Source organism: Chlamydotis macqueenii, chromosome 4 (assembly GCF_036417535.1).
Source record: "Chlamydotis macqueenii isolate bChlMac1 chromosome 4, bChlMac1.mat, whole genome shotgun sequence".
In the NCBI taxonomy this organism is placed as follows: domain Eukaryota; kingdom Metazoa; phylum Chordata; class Aves; order Otidiformes; family Otididae; genus Chlamydotis; species Chlamydotis macqueenii.
Genome location: NC_141559.1, coordinates 65,508,217 through 65,527,331, shown reverse-complemented (window position 1 = coordinate 65,527,331; position 19,115 = coordinate 65,508,217). Strand labels below are relative to the sequence as shown.

Here is a 19,115-nt window from a genome sequence, read left to right as displayed (position 1 = left end):
AGCATTCAGGCAGGAGTATTGTAACTTGAAAACACTGGAGATTCAAGCCCTCTGTGAGGGAAAGCAAGCTTTCCCATGGAAAGACTTTCCTCTTTAACCACAAAGCTAAGATTTCTTAGTATCCTCTGAAATTTTTTTTTAATAATAAAATAATCTTGGTAGCCTTAGGTAGTAGGACAACACAAATGCAATGCTAGGACATGAAGCTATTTTAAAGTACCATACTTATATTATTCATGGGTTTAATTTTAATTCAAAGCATCAAAAATATATATATAGAAATAAAAAGCATGCAAGCAATAAGGCTGATACACCAGTCCTTTATTAGTTCTATAAAGACTGGAAGCCCTTGGGACTCTAATCCGCAGCAGCAGAGTACCTTTACCCTGTGATAAAAGATGGACTTGCTTGCCTGACTCTATCCTCAGCTACCTGCACTCACACCCAGATGATAACTCCCTGGCATGGCCAGCCAGAGAGTGGGCTGAATCTGTCCCATGGTGGTTTGCTTACAGTCATGCAACAATTCAGCTTCAGGGTCCAGATTAAAAAACTCAGGAGATCTGGAATATTAGTTGTACATTTATTCTTCAAAGACATACATGTTGTCCATTTGTACTGTTTACACTAGAGCTGATTATTTTAGACATCTGTTGTTTATTTTAACCTCAGGTATTCAGTTTAAAAAAAAAAAAAAAAAGATCCCTGGACAGAAAGTAGGGGTTTTTTATCCTCGCGGGTTTGTCTGAGGGAAAGGTACTGCCCAGTCTCCCTCTTTTTTTCTCTGTGTGGATGTGTACACAGAATAAATCTTGCATTCATAGGTTTCTGTACCTGCCACCTGTCCTGTGTTACAATGGCACACTTTGTCTGGTAGAACTGCATTGACTGTGACAGTGCATCTGTATATACACTCCATTCACAAGCACGAGGAGACTGAGAATTAAAAGCCCAGCAGCAAAGCAGCTCTGGATAGCAAGGGGAGTAGCCAGGGCCGCAACAACACAAAGCTGCGGTGCAGTGTTCAGGGCGATCACAGTTCAAGCAGGCACACAGCATGTCATTTTCGGGAGTCCCTGAGGAAGAGACGTACACAAGGAACATTTAGGGGCACATTTTCAGTGCAGCCTATGGAAAACATAAAACCTCCACTAGCTTTAGGAGTATTCACAAAACCACATGCCCACATCTTATACGAAAACTGCCCCAACAGTCAAAAATGCGCAGCAATTAAACTGTCAATAGATGAGTATTGGATTCTGAGTTAAAGAAGCAACAAGTAATGATTGGAGTTAGAACGTGGTTCCCGAAACAGGAAGGTTTACTAAACCCAACCTTTGAAACTCTTGAGAGAGGAGTAAGAAAAGGATGAGTACTTTCTTTTCTATATTTTCTGAATCCTAGATTTTTAAACTACCTTTACATCATTGCTTACCTCTAGAACTGCTAACGTTAGGAATATATTGAATTTTGTAGTAGCAGCTGAGATTTTCATGTTTCCAAGGTCTCTGGCTGTAAAAGAAGGGCATCAAATCTTGAAGTCTCATGATCATTTTGTGAATACTAACTGTAATGCATACCTGAAGTATCTGTCTATCCTGTAATGACCCAGGCAGATATCAATTTTTTACATGTAGCAGCATATAATTTCCATAGAGAAGAAATAGATGGGGAGGCAAGATGTTGTTGGGTCTTTTTTAAGATGATCCTAGGTGCAGAGAACCTGCAAAGTACCTTCTCTGAACACAATAGATTCTAAGGAACCACGGGTAATTTATTTAATTATGGCTTTACTTTCAGACAGGACTTTATTGAGCAACTCTTATTGCCATGACCTGTTTCAAGCTGCGATTGAGTCTACTAGTTATATGTAAATAGTCCCTGGTTTCATTCTTTCCTTTACTTATAAAGACAAATACAGTTACCGTTCTCATTTCCCCAATCTTTTTGACTGTTAATTGGAAATATGAAAAAAATCTCTTTAGCTACGTGAATCACAGATGTTCTTTGGTAGAGGTTCCTATAGTTTTAGAATCATAGAATCATAGAATGGTTAGGGTTGGAAGGGACCTTCAAAGGTCATCTAGTCCAACCCCCCTGCAAGGAGCAGGGACATCCCTGACTAGGTCAGGTTGCTCAGAGCCTCATCCACCCTGGCCTTGAACGTTTCCAGGGATGGGGCTTCCACCACCTGGAAGTGTTCTATAACTCACATCGTAAAAAATTTTTTCCTAATTTCTAATCTAAATCTACCCCCCTCTATTTTAAAACCATTACCTCTCGTCCTATCGCAACAGGCCCTACTAAACAGCCTCTCCCCATCTTTCTTGTAGGCCCCCTTGAGGTACTGGAAGACCGCTATCAGGTCTCCCCGGAGCCTCCTCTTCTCCAGGCTGAACAGCCCCAACTCTCTCAGCCTGTCCTCATAAGAGAGGTGCTCCAGCCCTTTTATCATCTTTGTGGCCCTCCTCTGGACCTTCTCCAACTGGTCCATGTCCTTCTTGTGTTGGGGGCTCCAGAACTGGACACAGTACTCCAGGTGGGGTCTCACCAGGGCAGAGTAGAGGGGCAGAATCACCTCCCTCGACCTGCTGGCCACACTCCTCTTGATGCAGCCCAGGATGCGGTTGGCCTTCCGGGCCACAAGGGCACATTGCCTGCTCATGTTAAGCTTCTCATCCACCAGCACTCCCAAGTCCTTCTCCTCAGGGCTACTCTCGATCCATTCCCCACCCAGCCTGTATTTGTGCCTGGGATTGCCATGACCCAGGTGCAGGACCTTGCACTTGGCCTGGTTGAACTTCATGAGGTTGGCACGGGCCCACCTCTCCAGCCTGTCAAGGTCCCTCTGGATGGCATCCCTCCCTTCCAGCGTGTCGACGGCACCATGCAGCTTGATGTCATTGGCGAACTTGCTAAGGGTGCACTGTATGCCACTGTCCATGTCGCCGACAAAGATGTTGAACAGGGACGGGCCCAGCACAGACCCCTGAGGGATGCCACTCGTGACCGGTCTCCACATGGACATTGAGCCGTTGACCACCACTCTCTGAGTGCGGCCATCCAGCCAACTCCTTATCCACCGAGTGGTCCGTCCATCAAACCCATGTCTCTCTAGTTTAGAGAGAAGGATGTCATGCGGGACAGTGTCAAAAGCTTTGCACAAGTCCAGGTAGATGATGTCAGTTGCTCGTCCCTTGTCCACCGATGCCATCACCCCGTCATAGAAGGCCACCAAATTGGTCAGGCACGATCTGCCCTTGGTGAAGCCATGTTGGCTGTCACCAACCACCTCCTTGCTCTCCATGTGCCTTAGCATGGTTTCCAGGAGAATCTGCTCCATGACCTTGCCAGGCACAGAGCTGAGGCTGACCGGCCTGTAGTTACCTGGGTCTTCCTTATTCCCCTTTTTAAAAATTGGGGTTATGTTCCCTCTCTTCCAGTCATCGGGGACCTCACCAGACCGCCACGACTTCTCAAATATGATAGCCAGTGGCTTGGCAACTTCATCCGCCAGTTCCCTCAGGACCCGCGGATGAATCTCATCAGGTCCCATGGACTTGTGCACCTTTAGGTTCCTCAGATGATCCCGAACCTGCTCTTCGAGTACAACGGGCAGTTCTTCATCCTCACAGTCCCTGCTTGCACCTTCTACAGCTTGGGTGGTGGGACAGGAACTCTTGCCGGTGAAGACTGAGGCAAAAAAGTCATTGAGAACCTCAGCCTTCTCCATGTCCTGGGTAACTAGGACACCAGTTCCCTTCTGGAGGGGGCCTACATTTTCCCTGGACTTTCTTTTGTCCCCTACGTACCTATAAAACCTCTTCTTGTTGCATTTTGGCTAGCTGTTTCTATAAAGATGGTTTGCAGACTTATTTCAAATGAAGAACTCCTACTCACTGCCTTCTACAAGGTTTTGTTTAAATCCTGTATTAACAATAGTTAAATCTCACTACTACGCCCTTGCATAGTGGAAATAGAAATTCATACCTGAAAATGCGATTTGTATGAACTTTCACATCAGGATAGACCTCTCAGACTGTATGTCACATAGCAATTATAACAGCATAATCATCCAAAAGGAAAAACTATGCAAGTGTGAAAATGAGAGATGAAATCCAGGTGCATTCCTACACAGGAATGCATGGATCAGTGAGCAAGTCTTGGGGCAAGACAGGGCATGAAAATCAGCCGCAGCACTGAGCAGTCAGCATCATACTAGTACTTGATTATCAACTGCTAGGGAAAAGTAAGCTGTGAGCTTCATAAACAAAGAAAAGCACAGATAAAAGGCCAACCGCAGGCACTCTACCACCTAACACCTTTTCTAGGGCTGGGATGTTAATACAACTCTCTGTTGATCTCCCTCAGCGATAATTTGGAGGAATCAGCACAGTGGAAAAGAAAAGGAAGAATCAATTCTCTTCCTTGATGTTCATGTTTGCTTTTATTTATTAATGTTCTTACACATTGCCAGTCTTGCTAAACTGGCAGAGGGATTCACAGCACCAGAACAAATCTCTGCTGGCTTTTTAACCCAAGAATGTTGAGAGATTGCTTCTTTCCCATCCAAAGTATGTATTTACCCAGAGTGAGTTAACATTGCAAAACGGAAAACTATCTGCTAAACAAGCATTTCCGATTTAAAATGTACAAGAACCTTTCCACTGCCTCCCCCCTATTCACCTCAGCGGGAGTTTCTGGCTGAATAATTAAAGACAAAGTTATCTTCAGAGGCTGAAGAATTAAGTCTGCTTTTGAAGCCATGAGATAATGGGTACCCGAGAACTCAGAGAACAAAGCTGCTTACGGCATGATCCCAGTCACTTTGGGGGCAAGTCTCAGAGACACAGAAGCTCCCTTAACCAAAGCCAGCCCCAGTAACCACAACCCCAGCAAAACACAGATGACGGGGCAGAATGCAGAAAAGCAAGAATACTTACATTACAGGATTTACTTTAATCCATATAATAAAACTAGGTCAGATGACTATCTAAGCAGGTAAGGATTAAATGAAGAACAATAAGCACAACAAATAAGAAAGAAAGGAATCGGTAAAAGATAAGGTGCAAGAGCAAGGCAAACAAAATATTGTACTAGGCCTGAGCAGCAAAACACATCCACAGAGCTGTTGGAAGTGTAATATGCAGTGCTACACATGTGAGCATAAACTCAAGGAAAGGATTCTGGAAGGTAATAGAGATATTTTTAATGTGACAAATGTAATGCATTAATTTTTTTAATGTTCACAGTAATAAAACTTCAATGCCATCTATACCAGTTTCAGACCAAGAATACCATATTCCCTGACACTGCTGCAATTGTGTTTGAATTGTGTTTTGCCCAGCAAGCTGAGGTGATGTAGAGTAGCCTAATGTCACACGTGCTGAGGCAAGGTTAGGGCACAGGAGTCATGAATCACCTGTGGGATCATCCTGCCTGTCCTCATGGAAGATAGGTATTTTACTAGAAATCCAGACTTTATTCATTTGCATACATTCTTTTATCTTTCCTAGAATTTCAAATTCCAGGAAAGTTTTTCCAAAGATGAAGAGACCAGAGGATGGGCAAACATTCATGGGAAAGGAAAAAAGTTATTTACAGTGAAGCTGAACTCATTCAGATAAGTGACTATTTTAATAAATGTTTGACTTTTCTCCCCCACTTTCTGGAGAGAGATTCAGACTTAAGAAATAAAGTGTCTAAATTAAGAAGCTTAATAATTTCTGTGTTTAAGCTGACTCAGTGGCTTGTGGGAGTGCTTAAGAAATTTATGCTAGAAATTCCCTTGCATCCCAGGGATCAGGAGTGGAAGCTGATAAGATAACTTGAGGCACAGGAGCAGCATGTCTCACTCCACTGGCTCTGCCTTCTGAGAACATGAGTAGCTAGCATTAGGATGAGTCCAGCTCTTTTTCAAAAGTGTAAAAGAAGCAAAGCCACATAGCTACAGTATACTGCCTGTAGTTACTACCACACACTCCCCTAAGTGCAGGAACTCATTTCCATTGCTTCAGTGGCCTTTTTCACATTTCTTCACCGTGGTAGACTCATTGTCAGGCAAAAGAAAAGGAAAAAAACTTTGTCTTAATTAGTATCAAGCATCAAATAGCAACAAATCTGTGGCGGAATCACAGGCCCCACACTGAGAACTGGAAAAGTCCTGAAGGCTTGCTGGAGGGAGTATAAGAACATTTGGTCTTCGTAGCCCTCTCTGCTCACTCGCACCAACCAGGTGGAGGTGACCAGGAGGCAGTGATTGCTCCAAGGCAGCCTCAGTGATTGAAGTGAGGAAGTGGGATCATGCTTTTGCTGTGCAAACCCCATCCCAATCTAAGAACCAGCCCTACTGAAAAGACCTTTTCTGAGGGCAAAATTCAACCGTTCCGTGATGATATCTTGGTATGATACTCCTTCGTTTACATAACATAACAACACTGACTTGCATTATTCTTGTCATCCATTGTAACTCCTAAATCCTTTCTAAAAAGGCAAAACCAGAAGAAACTCCCACAACAGTATCCCTTCTTTTTTTTTAGGATTTTTGCCAAAGAGGGGGTGAAGAAGTGGGGCAGGAGACTTCAGAAGCTCCTTGCGCCGGTTAGGCCACCCTGCATTGCACCTGTGAAGCTGCTTTTCACACAGCCCCACTGCTCAGATGAGGAAGCAATATGGTAAGCACGAAACTGCAACGTGTATGGTACAGCTCAGTTACTTAGATATTGCATTTAACTAGAGACACTTCGTCCCCTCAATTAAGAGCTACCCAGTGTGACTGAACACTGCAAAATACTCTCTGTGAGCGTTTGTTTCAATTTCTAGTCAAATTTGCCTGCAATCACATTCCTTCTGCCTACACTTCTCACAAATGGGCTATTCATTAGTTTTATGCTAGGCCAGGAATATGTGCTGGAAATGGAGCTGCTCAAAACAATTTCCAGTGCAACATTCAAAAAAAAGGAGAAGGGGGAGTGGAAATTTTGACTGTGTTCTCAGCTGTGAAAAAAAAAAAAAGGAGTGAGAAATAAAAATTGAAAGTGAGTTTGGAATTTGTAACTATGGCAATAGCAAGTCTCTAATGAGCAGAGACAGCCAGAGAGTAGCACTGTCCTATGTATTCCACTGAGGTAGGGACATCATTACAGGTATTCAGCAAACTGGCCCCAATAGGTGTCTGAGGCCACCCAGGATGTTCCATGTTTAAGGCACAGGCCTGAAATTCTAGAATGAACTGCAGGCATGCCAAAAAGGAAGGACAGAAATTATCTTCCCTGTTGTCTTCCATCCTTTTCTGTCTTCAGACAGTAAGTGCTTCAGGGCATGACTGTACCTATGCACATTTCCAGATAAAAGCAGCAGAAGCAGGCAAAAATTATAGAGTGAGTGAAAAGAGTTTATAAAAATGGTTGAACAAATACTATCTTGAGTGTATTTTTACTTTCAAATTACTCATAAAATATCTGGGAAGGAGCTTCAAGCATTGTTTCAAGGGGAATTGTAACCAAAACTTATCTTAAGAGTTGGGAGAAGTGTCAAGAGGAAGGGATGAAAAGGTGAGGCAGGAGGAGCGTGGCAGCAGCCCAAGGGTTAAGGCAGCTGGAAAAAAAAAACAGCCAGGAAGAGGGTAACAAAGCAAACACCTACTCAGCAGAGTGTTTAATGCCAAAGATCAAGTTATGGCATGTAGCTGGTAATATCGCTGAGGTCAAGAGGCTGCAAACCCTTTTATGATGGTTATCGCTGTCTCTCAGCTGCCTATATTTTGACTTTACGCTCCATTTTTCTTTCACAGGCCCTCATGGTAAGTGCCTAGCTGATGGCTATTCTGCTCAGGCTTTAAGAAGGAAGGGTAAGCCCCAGCCAGCATTTCTGTGGTTTCTGTTTCCTGTGTCAGCAAATAACTCTCAGTAACAAATGCATTCAGGAAAATCAGGGTCTGTTCATGGACAATTTGCAAACATAAAAAGATTGGCAAATTCAATGAATTATTGACTTGTTATGAATTATTATCTCTGCCTCTTCTGTTTGCAGCTCAGCAACTGTGCACGGCCAGTCAAGCCAACACACACCCCCAAAAACATGAGACGAATCACTTCTGACCTTGTTCTTCCTGTGACCTTAGAGCACTGGCTTACAGAAAGAATATGCGTATACAGATATCTTGGCATAACTTCAAGAGTGGTTCAGTAAGTAGTTCACAACTGCTGACCATCTGGCTGTTAGATCTAAGAGGGATCTATTAATGTTTGAGCTAGAACAGTGCCAAGCTGCAGCAGAAACTGCATGACAGAAGTGCGTATGGGCCCTCTTTAACCCTGACAAAAATCACTGCAATTGTTTTATCCACCCATTTGTTCAAGCAATGTCACGTTATTTCTGCTGCCATCACATCCAGAGACACTATCCAGGAAGGAGCTCCATTGTTTGATAGGATGATGATATGCAGCCTCAAAGAGCAGAATTTATGTCTCCATGATATGCTGGAAAAGACAAATTTTTGTGCATCCTTGTTGTCTTTCCTGCCTTTTGAGATTATCAAAAGCAATAGAACAGATAGGCAGCTACTGTTAACAGAGTGCCAAGCCGTGGTTAGAGACAGCATAAATTAAATCGGGCTCTGCATTGTAGTATGGTTTTACACTGCTCTTGCTCAGCTTAAAGCCTGGTAGAATAAGTTTGCATCATCCAGCAGTTTACTGCATTGTCAGAATATACAATAAGCAAAGAACAAAGAGCAAGGAGAAGGAGATACATGAATGTATGCAGCTTACGGGTCAATTTATGCATATCATGGGAGCTGATGTACAAAATCTATACTTGGACATCTCTCCAGGCTTTTATTTTGTTGATGTCACAGAAGAAATAATCCTGAGGGATTTGGTAGTAACAACATGTATCATCTTGCATGTCACTTTAGGAAGGTCTTTTCATTCAGTGGGAGCAACAAGCAATAAAAGCTATGAAAAGAATAAACTGTATTGTGTTGATATCTTACAAAACACAAAGTCATTTTGGAAATAATAAAATGTGACAATAAATTCTGCATTTCCCCCTGAATAATACTTCGAAAACAGTCTAAATGCCCATGCTTTCTCTTATAGATTCATTTAAATGTATTTAGAATGTTTATTGACTCTCAGGCTCAAGATCAAAATGCATTTTCTAAACATTTTCTCATTTTTTCCCACTGGGCTGATTGGTCTAACTTAAAACATTGCCTCAAAGTATTTTTCTCTCTTACATAGGCTTCCAATGATCAGATCAGTCTATGAAATGTAGGGAGTTTATCGGAACTGAACCCAGTATAAAAACCTTTTGAGGTTTGTCCATCACTGCTTACAATGCTGTTTTGAAAAATAACCTCAAGGCTATTTAATTAATCGTTCATTCTTTTAGTCTCCCAACCCAGGTAGATTAATACTTACGCTGTCCACAGATCAATGAGTTCTGGAGTCTCCTACAGATTAGCACATCTGTAGTTTAAAGACATTTTGCCTAAGAAGGAAAGAAAGAAAGAACAAACATACTCCCGGGAGAAACCTTTCAGGGATAAATTCACAAGCAAAGGAAAACATGCTATTGTCAGCAAGGAAACAATGTATTTATTGTCTGCTGCAGTGATTAATAACATGCTATAGTAAGAGACCATTTAAAGAGCTCCATCAATCCATTTAGGCCAAAAGTTGTCCCACTTTAACTTCCTAAAATATGATCTGAATTGCCCCAAACATGTTGGGTTTTTTTTAATTTATAGAAGCAAATGAAAGCTGTAGAGTTGCCACCAACCATTTCCTCCACCAAGAAAATTGAATATTACTGTTAGGAGCCCCCAGAAACAGTGGTAGAAGTTTAGCAGTATAGCACTCTGAATAAAATCCTAAGGCTCCAGAGAAATCAGCTTAAAAATTTCCCAAACTCAGGATAGATGGGAACTGCGAAGTATCACGCTGCTGGTTTTTTTAAGCATACAACAATTCAGAAGAAGGATTTTTTTTTCCCTGCCCAAATTTCAAAATTCTGAGTGAGGATCTGCCTGTTTTCTGGCTTCAAGGGCCATAAATATAGACCAAAAAGTGATTTTTTGTCTGCTTGTTTCTGTCTAACAGAAGTAGTAACACTTTTCTGGAACTGATGAGATAAGGTTGATATCTGTAAGCATTCAGGAGCTCAGAGATTCTATTTTAGGTTACAGGTAGTAGAATCAGCCTTGAACCTTCCCTCCTCCACATTAGCCAGAGATGAATATTTGCTGGTCTTCTTGGGCCATGACTCTGAAAAGGGACAAATCCTTGCAGGTGGTGTTGAGTCAGTAGCCCAAATGGTGCTTACTGTCTTCAAGGATCAGACCCTCGAGCTCTCCTCTAGCAAAGCACGCATATAGCCTCTCAGATGGTGAGTAATCTTGATGATGTTGGTAGGACCTCTCAGACACACAAAGTCACATTGGGATCTTAGTGAACAGAGGACCTTTTGAATAAATAAATTCATATATCCTCAAAGCATGAGAAGGCTGAAAAAAACAATTTTTAAAAAAATAATCAAAATCTTCAGTCAAAATAGATAAAAATCTCATTTTTCTTATCTAGTGAAAAAGTACATTTTCTTGAAGACAAAAACTGAATTATTAATATGCAGCCAATAGCCAAACATAAGATAGAGTGTATGCTAATTTCAGAACTCAAATAGGCATTTACGATTCTAAATTTAGCCTCCCATTAAAAAAAAATATCTTGGCCAAGCTGTTTAAAAACACATCAAACCCATTAAGAATGACGCACAAAAAGCCAGGACAGTGTCTTCAGTCTCAGACAAGCAGGCAGCAAAAGGGCTAGCGAGCAGTATTTCCACCCACACCATTACACGGAGAGCATGCACTAGGAACAGTGAATTGCCAATCCCATCAGATGTAAGAATAGCCAAAAAAAAGATAACCAATAAAGTTAGCAGGGCTGATGACTGAATAAAAATTTTTATATAATATGGAATGGAAGATGAAAACATAAATTCTTGGCGCTGAAAACTGGAGAACTAGCTTAAAAACATCCTGCCATGAAAAAGGCTGTGAGCTAGTGGGTGGGGAAGGGCACCCTGATTCTACAGCCAGAGCATGCATCTGGGCTGCTGCTCTTGCTGTCAGGCTGGGACCGAGGGAGAGTGGCGAGCGAGGCAGCAAACAAGGGCTGTTTCTTTCTGTGCTCCAACATGCGTCTGGTCCCTTTGATTCATGAGTGTCTCAGATTTGTCCTTTCCACCATCTTGTGAACAAAGACTCCATGCTCCCTTTGCTCTCTTTTTCATGGGAAACTCATGCAGTGCTGTAGGAGTCCAGCTGTCTTCAAAGGATTTGGGACAGTGTACAACATCTCTATATCAGCCCCACAGCACTTCGAAAATTGGGAAGCCTAGGCCTCCATGACCTCAAAGTGCTCCCCAGATCCGGTCCTACCTTGGCAAAACACACTGGGTTAGCGTTACGTGCATGTAGTACATAATGAAATTCATTCTTGAATGGCAAGTACTCTAAGTGCTTTTTCCTAGTATATCAAGAATGTATTTTCTCCCTCTAGTTATTACTTATTTCTAAAACCTTCATTACAGAAGCAGTTAAAAAATAACTTTCTCCTTTTAAAATGTTGATTTGTTTTTCTTGCAGAGAATGTGCTGTGAAATGTCGAGGTAAGCATTAGTTAAAGGGCTACTACACCATGCCAGCAGGAGCAATTTGCTTCTTATGCATATATTCCCAAATATTATTTTGTTCCCTTTCTCTTTGTGAATGGGAACCGCTTCCTCACAGCGGCCAAGTGCTTTCCTCCCCGCTCTCCAGCCCTTTCTTCACCTGCTCAGCAGCAGGGGCACGCTGAGGGCATGAGCAGTGCAGGTACAGGTACACACAGCAGGTCTGTGCATTAACAGATACAGTCCCCCCAAATAAATGCAGACTACAGACATCATTTCAGGCTGAAAACTCAGTGTTTTCCCTGTCTTAAAACTGTGTTAAGCTGTTTAATTGTTTTGTGATTACCAGAGCACTTACCTTGTGAGGATATTAATTATCCAGGCATAAAGATACCAAGTTTTTCTGTAAAGAGAGACCCTTTTTTTTTTAGTTATTCAAGTTTCTTTACTCATTCCAGCTAAATAGATCTTGCCTGGGAAAGAGGGAAAAAATGGGTCTAACTGCAAATTAACATTGCTGTTTAAATATCACAGACCATTTTCTCTGAGCCCAATACAATAACTAGTAATTATAAAAATTGCTTGCCTTGGGCTTCTGGCTAAGCCAATGCTAAACTTGTCCTTTTATTAGATCTGTCAGACTGAGTTAATTATCTTTATGATAATAGATGTGCCTTACCTGAAACAAAACAAATACCCTTATAATTAGCTTTTTAGTTAGAATTTTAATTTATTTATAAAGACTGTTTGTTTTGTTTCCTTTTCTGCTTTACAGAGAAGTTTGGGTTTTAAAAGATTACTGGTCAGCTTTGTTATGTTTAAGAGAAAACAGACTCATTAGGTTGACCAAAAGATTTTGGGGTTAACATTGTATCTCATCTAACCACTGTGAAATCTGTTGGGCTCTGCGAACACATCAGTATATATTTGTGTGCAAGACAGGAGAGAGGATGAAACAAGGCATGTTCTTTTATTCAAAAAAAAGTTCTTTCTGAGCTGACTTTTGAAACAGCACATTAACTGAATTTAATAGTGAAGCGTGCTAGCAAACACTAATCCTGGCTGCATGTTTTCTTTTGAATCCTTTTTCTGAAGTCAGAGCTGAACTTTGCTTAGACTACTGAAAATAGAAAGCATAGTTTGGTTTAATATATCTCTGTCTCCACAAAATCCCTTTCAATCTCGCTCTCTTTCTCTCTTCTTTTCCGTCTTATCTTCCTCACGTATTCTCTGAACTGATCCTGCAAGCTCTCCAAGCAGAACTCCTGGTAAGAATTGAGGGTTTGCAGAATGGGATCTGTACTTTATTCAGGATTTCAGATGTTTTTCTTCCACTAAATTAAAAAAAAAAAAAAAGTGCCTTATGCATCAGAACCATCTCTTATTTTCTAAACATAATAATAATAATAATAATAATAGTTTCAAATTTGGGGTTGGTGGAAAATGCACTTAACAAGTTAAAGAACATAGTTAGGAAAAAAAGTGTCTTGTGTGTTATTTTAGTTCTGTCACAGTGATAGGATCCCAATTGGATTTGTCAGGTGAAGCCTTTTTAAATGAGAGTCGTGGTGCACCTTGTCTAGTCTATGTCCCTGTATGGGTAAAGCAGTCCCATCTGAAAACATCGTCAGGGTCTCAGTTCAGTAATATTTCTATTAGTATTTGAGATTCAAGGGTTAGATGAGGCTAACTAATACTGGTTTTTCATCTTATTCCCTCCTTATCCTATCTTATTCCCTCTTACTGAAGTAGTTGAACAGGGTTGGTATGCAACAAATGTAAGGGGAATGTGGATAAAAATGTGGTAGCAATTACAGTAGGAGGAGACATTACTAATATTTACAAGTTTTTCAATTAATAAAGTAATTTCAAAAGTAAACAGCTTTGCAACCAAATGAACGCAAATGCAGCTGTTTGGTAATGAAATAAAATGCCCATTGCTATTCACCTTGCATAAGCATGCAAAAGGAAAAAAAAAGGACCCCATTGAAATCAACACAGATATATCTTTCTACTCTCTATAAACACAATAACATCTGGATTTCCAAGCACCTCAGAAGTACGGGAAATAATACTTAACAATGAAAATGTGCTATTAAATAAAAATAGTGGTGATAACTAACATTGAAACCAACCCAATACAGACGTATTTCTGTTTGCAATTAAAAATTTCTTCATTTATTTTTCATAAGTCAAAGCTCTTTGGTGAAAACAAATATTTCCATGGCCAATAATTAAAATTAATGTGATAGAAGGTTATATTTTCCTAACTTTGTACAGTCTATTTGTCTGCTCTAAGTCACCATTGAAGACTGGATGTTTATTCTATATTTTTGCGAGATGTCAGGAGAAATTGAAAGAGAAAAAGGGAGTAAATCAAAATAGAAATGGAAATGTTTTAAATGTGAGAAAGAGTGAGTGATAATGAACCTCCAACACTCCCTCTTAGAGGGAATGTTTTGCTGTGTGCCGTATTTGCTTGCAGTTAAAAAAAAATGTGTAAAATCTTTTTACAAACCAAGTTTATAACTTTTGGGGTCCTTCTGTAGTCTTCCAGTAGCTCTCTTGTAAGTAACATGACTCAGTCTCTACTTCTTTTTCTGGCTGAGGAGAGGGGCAAGGAGACACCCGTGACACAGTCAGCTTTTTGGTGAAGCCACAGCCCCTAGAGCCAGGTCGTACTGTGTGCCCATACCAGCCGGCAGCCCCATGGGCAGGGTTTCCACGCACAGAAAGTCCTAGTGATCACTGATGCAGTGATCCTCCTCAAAACTGAAGATTATTTGTTTGCCAACACATGTACTGCAGCTAGAAAAAGATATTTGAAACAACAGATAACCTCTCCCCATGTTCCCCGATCATATCTAAACTTGGCATTTTGCTCCTGCCCATAGAGAAAAAGAACTCTGGTTTAGTGCTTCTTCTAAACCAGGTTCATCAGGTTGTGATGAGCAGGGGTTTGCCCTCTTCTCCCAGGCAACAAGCAGGACCCGAGGAAATGGCCACAAGTTGTACCAGAAGAGGTTTAGATTGGACGTGAGGAAAAACTTTTTCTCCCGAAGAGTGGTCAGGCACTGGAATGGCCTGCCCAGGGAGGTGGTGGAGTCGCCGTCCCTGGCAGTGTTCAAGAGGCGGCTTGATGAGAAGCTACAAGATATGGTTTAGTAGCTGTGGCAGCAATGGTAGTGGGAAGACGGTTGGACTAGATGATCTTATAGGTCCCATCCAACCATGTGATTCTATAATTCTATGATTCTGGGGCTACAGAAGGTATTTTGCTGCTGAAACCAGAAATCTGATCTCCATTTTTACTTTACAAGTCAAGGTGCAGTATCACAACAACATTAGCCAAAGTAAGCTGATACTTCTTCAGCCTTCCCTCATTCTTAGCTCAGAGTTTCCTGGTCCTTTGCATCGGCCCTGGTGCCTGCCTGATTCTGTGCCAAGCTGATTTGGGGAGAAACTTTTCTTGCTGGATTAGTTTTCTGTTAGCTTCATTCTCTGACCCACCTCACTGTGGTATCAGATGAATGCTGGTGCCAGTTCATGTGGGGATACAAGAGTAGGGGTAAGTTTTAATGGCTTTTGCTCACAGGACTGCAACTCCAGGTATTGCTGCTACACACTGGTGTAGCTGGGTGTCTTTCAATGACTACTGGGATTCTTTTTATCCAAGCCAGTATTTTAACTTTCCTGAGTAGTTTCTTAAACAAACCACTTTGATCTACTTCTTTGTCAAGGAACATAACAGAAAAAAAAAAAAGATAAGGGAATTGAGGTTAAATCACACTGTTCCCATTATTGTTTATGCTTGTATTAGAGTAAGAAGTCTGAATTTGTTGTGGACATCTTTATGCTTTCTTGTACAGAAGCATACAATAACAGTTCTTGCTCAAGGAATTCATGTTTTACATGGAGATGCAATACTCCAGTACTATAGAAGCATACCTAAGAGGTAGGTATTCTATACCTATCCCATAATATTAATAGATATTATAATATGCAGTCTGTTTTTAATAGCCCTAGGGGACTCCACATAAATAGAAAACTATGGTGTGAACACTATCAAAGCAAGCATTATCTTCTCCCTCTGCAGATTTTTCCAAAATTCACATTAGTCATGATCACATATGAAATATACAGATTCCAACTGCAAAAAAAAAAAAAGGTACTTTCTCTACAAACTAATGCAAAAGACCATAAAAGCAGCTATCCTTACAATTATATGACCAATTAAAAAAAAAAGAAAGCTTCTTACCATTGAGAAGTCATCTTCAGAAAAGGTCAAAGCTGTACTTGACTCTGTTCTGCTCTACTATAGTTTATACAGATCCTATGCTCTGTCACTGTCCTGCAAGGACAAATACAGCACAATATTAACAAGGCAGTGTTAGATCCTAAAAAAAACCTTTTGAGTGACTCTTTCATCTTTTACTATTTTAAAGTAAAGGGAATGCAGAGATTTGTTGCATTTTTGCTCTACAAATGATCTCCTGTGCACCACCAAATATGGATGTTAACTAAACCAACGGGGAAAGAGGATTACTACGGTTGCAAATTTAGATCTTATAAAGTTAGGAAATGTCACAGTTAAGGTTGCAACTTCAACTCAGCCCTCTTGGGTGGATGCATTATGCTAGAAGTTTTCATTAGTTTCTGATCTCTTTTTTTCCAAAGGACTACTATTTTGCCGCATGGTAACCCAGTATGCATCACTGATGGTTGCCCACAAAATATGAGATCATGAAAAATGTTGTTACACAAGATAAACATAATTTCTGAAATATCTCAGTGAAAGATAGCTGGTGTATAGAAATTCTTTGCATTTGTATGTACCATACATTATTGTGAAAGTTACTCTCCTCATGAGATTAATAGTGTCAATTAAGCTGTCAAGGATGAGTGAACCTGTCGTGTGGGCTTTGACAGAATGCTTGGGTTGATTAGCTTCATGTAGATACCATAGATTAACATTTACATCTGAGTAACTAACATTTTACAAATGCTCTTTGAATTTTTTCTGCTTACAGAACTGCATTCATAAATATGATTTGTCTTACAAAAAAAAATCATAGCATATCGTACATCACATAAATATGTTAGCTTACATAGGTCTCAGACATAATTATAAAATCAAGATTAAAACACTGTTTTGCATTACTATACAAACAGGCAAGAAAAAGCAGTTGAGTGACTTTGCTCAGGGTTGTCAAAGACAAGGCCAGGTTTCTTATTCCTATATATAGTTTCTAGGACTAGTAAAGTCTGAGTGGTGTTTATACCACTGAGGAAGGTAAAATCTTCTGCTTGTGAAGGAAAAAAGGCAGACAGTGTCCTGTTAGCTAGACCACATATCAGGCTCAGCAGTTGGTCTAATTCTTATGAGCAAGGGAAGGAGTCACAAACGCACCTCTTGGACACCACATCCTTCCTCTTCTTCTGTCTTTTCTCAGTGGACTCTCTTTTCCATCAGTCTTCGTTGTAGTTCCTTAGGCCCCCCCTCACTAAACAAAACCATGACAGTCTTCCATCTTGAGAAGTGGATAGGAACTGCTCTTCCCCCTTCCTGTGACCATAATGGAATGAGGTGAACATATGAGGAGGTGTGTTATTTACAGGAGCTGGCAGCATAGCTTCTGCTTTGCTCTTCAATGCAAATACAAACCAGAGACCAGCAAGACCTGGAGTGTATTTTTTTTCCAATTCATACAGAGATCTTAAATTTTTTAAATTACAGTACAATGTGTCAAAGGCAGATTTCCTTCAGCATGTCATATATCGCTCTCAGCAGGGCTTTTAGTTTTCAATGATTTCTGTTATATATGCCATCTGCTTTCAGTTGTGCCCTGACCAAATCTCCTCTTGAATGCTATTTCAGGGCTGTATATCTTAGACATTGCAAGGTCAGAATTCCAGGCAAGGTACTATTACTGTGCCAAAAGATAAACACCTTCTCAATTTTTATTTGGACTATACTCAAATTAACCTCTCATTGACTTCAAGTTAGGACTCTGGAATTTGGCCCAAAATAATAGTTGTAATTAAATGAATGAAAATCAAGTAAGAAAATGGATTTACAAATAGAACTATGAATTTATGCAGAGTTTTAAGACATTGAATAAAACATATCTTATCCCAAGTACCCCCTCCATGGTGACTAACACATAGACTGAGTTTTCTACGAGATTTCTCCATTCTATTTCTGTTTGGGTTATGTGTGTTCTCCAGCAAGACTGCAGAGAAGCTGTCTGGAGGCTGAGCACCTAACTGCCAGGCCTTTACAACCTCTGTGTAAACTTGAATCTTTCCTTACCTGCGTCTGTGCATAGCATGAATAAGAACAGCCAATGGGCTAATCTAAATCAAAGAAGTAACAGTCGTTCTCCCTCAAGCTGTGGCATTGCAGGATATGTCACAGGCTCTAAGTGAGGCAAGAAGAAGGCTAGTGGCTCCTATGTTGGCTTTTTACCACATCAAATACTGCTGTGTCAGGTACACTAGATCACCGTTATGGGAATTAGTAACTATGTGGGAAAAGACAGGAAGGACTGTTCAGAGAAGTGTATTTTAAAAGAGAGATTGGAAGAAACACCAAGAGAGCAAATGAATAAAACATGACAGAGGCAATCAGAGAGGTAAAGGAGACAAAGGGAGCATTAAAGTGAAAATATTAAGTGAACGATAGGAAGGAAAAGAAGCACAGAAAGTAAAAATGAAGATGCGGGAAAAGGCAAGATCATCAGGGACTTTGGGTGTTCAGGTCAATAGCTTGAATTTCTTCATTATATATTTGCATTACAGTCATGCCAAAAGGAAAGACAGTGAGCAGTAAGGTGGCATGTGACAAAACATAGCATTTGGAAGTGAAAGAAAGGATATACTTGGCTGGGACTTTTAGAAAAAATAGTCAGTACCTCTCTGGTAAACTCTTCTTGAATATACTGCTAGAAATGTAAACATAGCAGAGATTGAGCTGAACTCCCCATTTTTCACACAAAACCTCTTTTCACTTCTCAGCTATTAGGGTCACTAGAGAGATGGTAGCAGAGAGAGAGAAAGGATCACATTAATTACAGATTGACTATGTCAACTCTATTATAATATGAAAGAACAAAAGCCAATGCTGTGGGACAGGTAGAGAGAGCACGTATAAAAAGTGGAAAGGTCTGAGAAGAGGCCTTACAACCTCCACATCCCTTACTGCTCACTTCGCGAAATAGTAATAAGAGCAAAGCTTCAGTGAACTGGATACCATAGCTGGGAATAAGAAATTAGGGTATAGCATTCTTTTTTTCTCTTATTTCTTACTGTGAACCATACTAAAGTAGAAGATAACCAGAAGGGGATCATTGAGAAGAATCATAGCTGCATGATTCTCACCTCACCCATACCTTCTCTCGTCTGGCAATGACTGCAACCTGATATGGGTACAAGGG

The 19,115-nt window shown here is 40.6% G+C and overlaps 1 long non-coding RNA gene across 6 annotated transcripts; it reads right to left on the bottom strand.

Annotated features, from left to right (window-relative positions):
- Positions 1–304: 304 nt before the first annotated feature.
- On the bottom strand, positions 305–17,242 carry LOC147601009 (uncharacterized). 6 transcript variants are annotated; one of them, XR_015258500.1, is made up of 7 exons: positions 17,090–17,242; positions 15,938–16,030; positions 12,038–13,013; positions 10,330–10,510; positions 9,426–9,495; positions 1,436–1,512; positions 736–1,076 (listed from the first exon to the last, which is right to left on the bottom strand). It is a non-coding gene; the product is annotated as an uncharacterized LOC147601009 (long non-coding RNA). The 6 variants fall into 6 exon arrangements; XR_015258504.1 differs by lacking the exons at positions 736–1,076; positions 1,436–1,512 and adding an exon at positions 305–563; XR_015258501.1 differs by lacking the exon at positions 1,436–1,512.
- Positions 17,243–19,115: the final 1,873 nt, after the last annotated feature.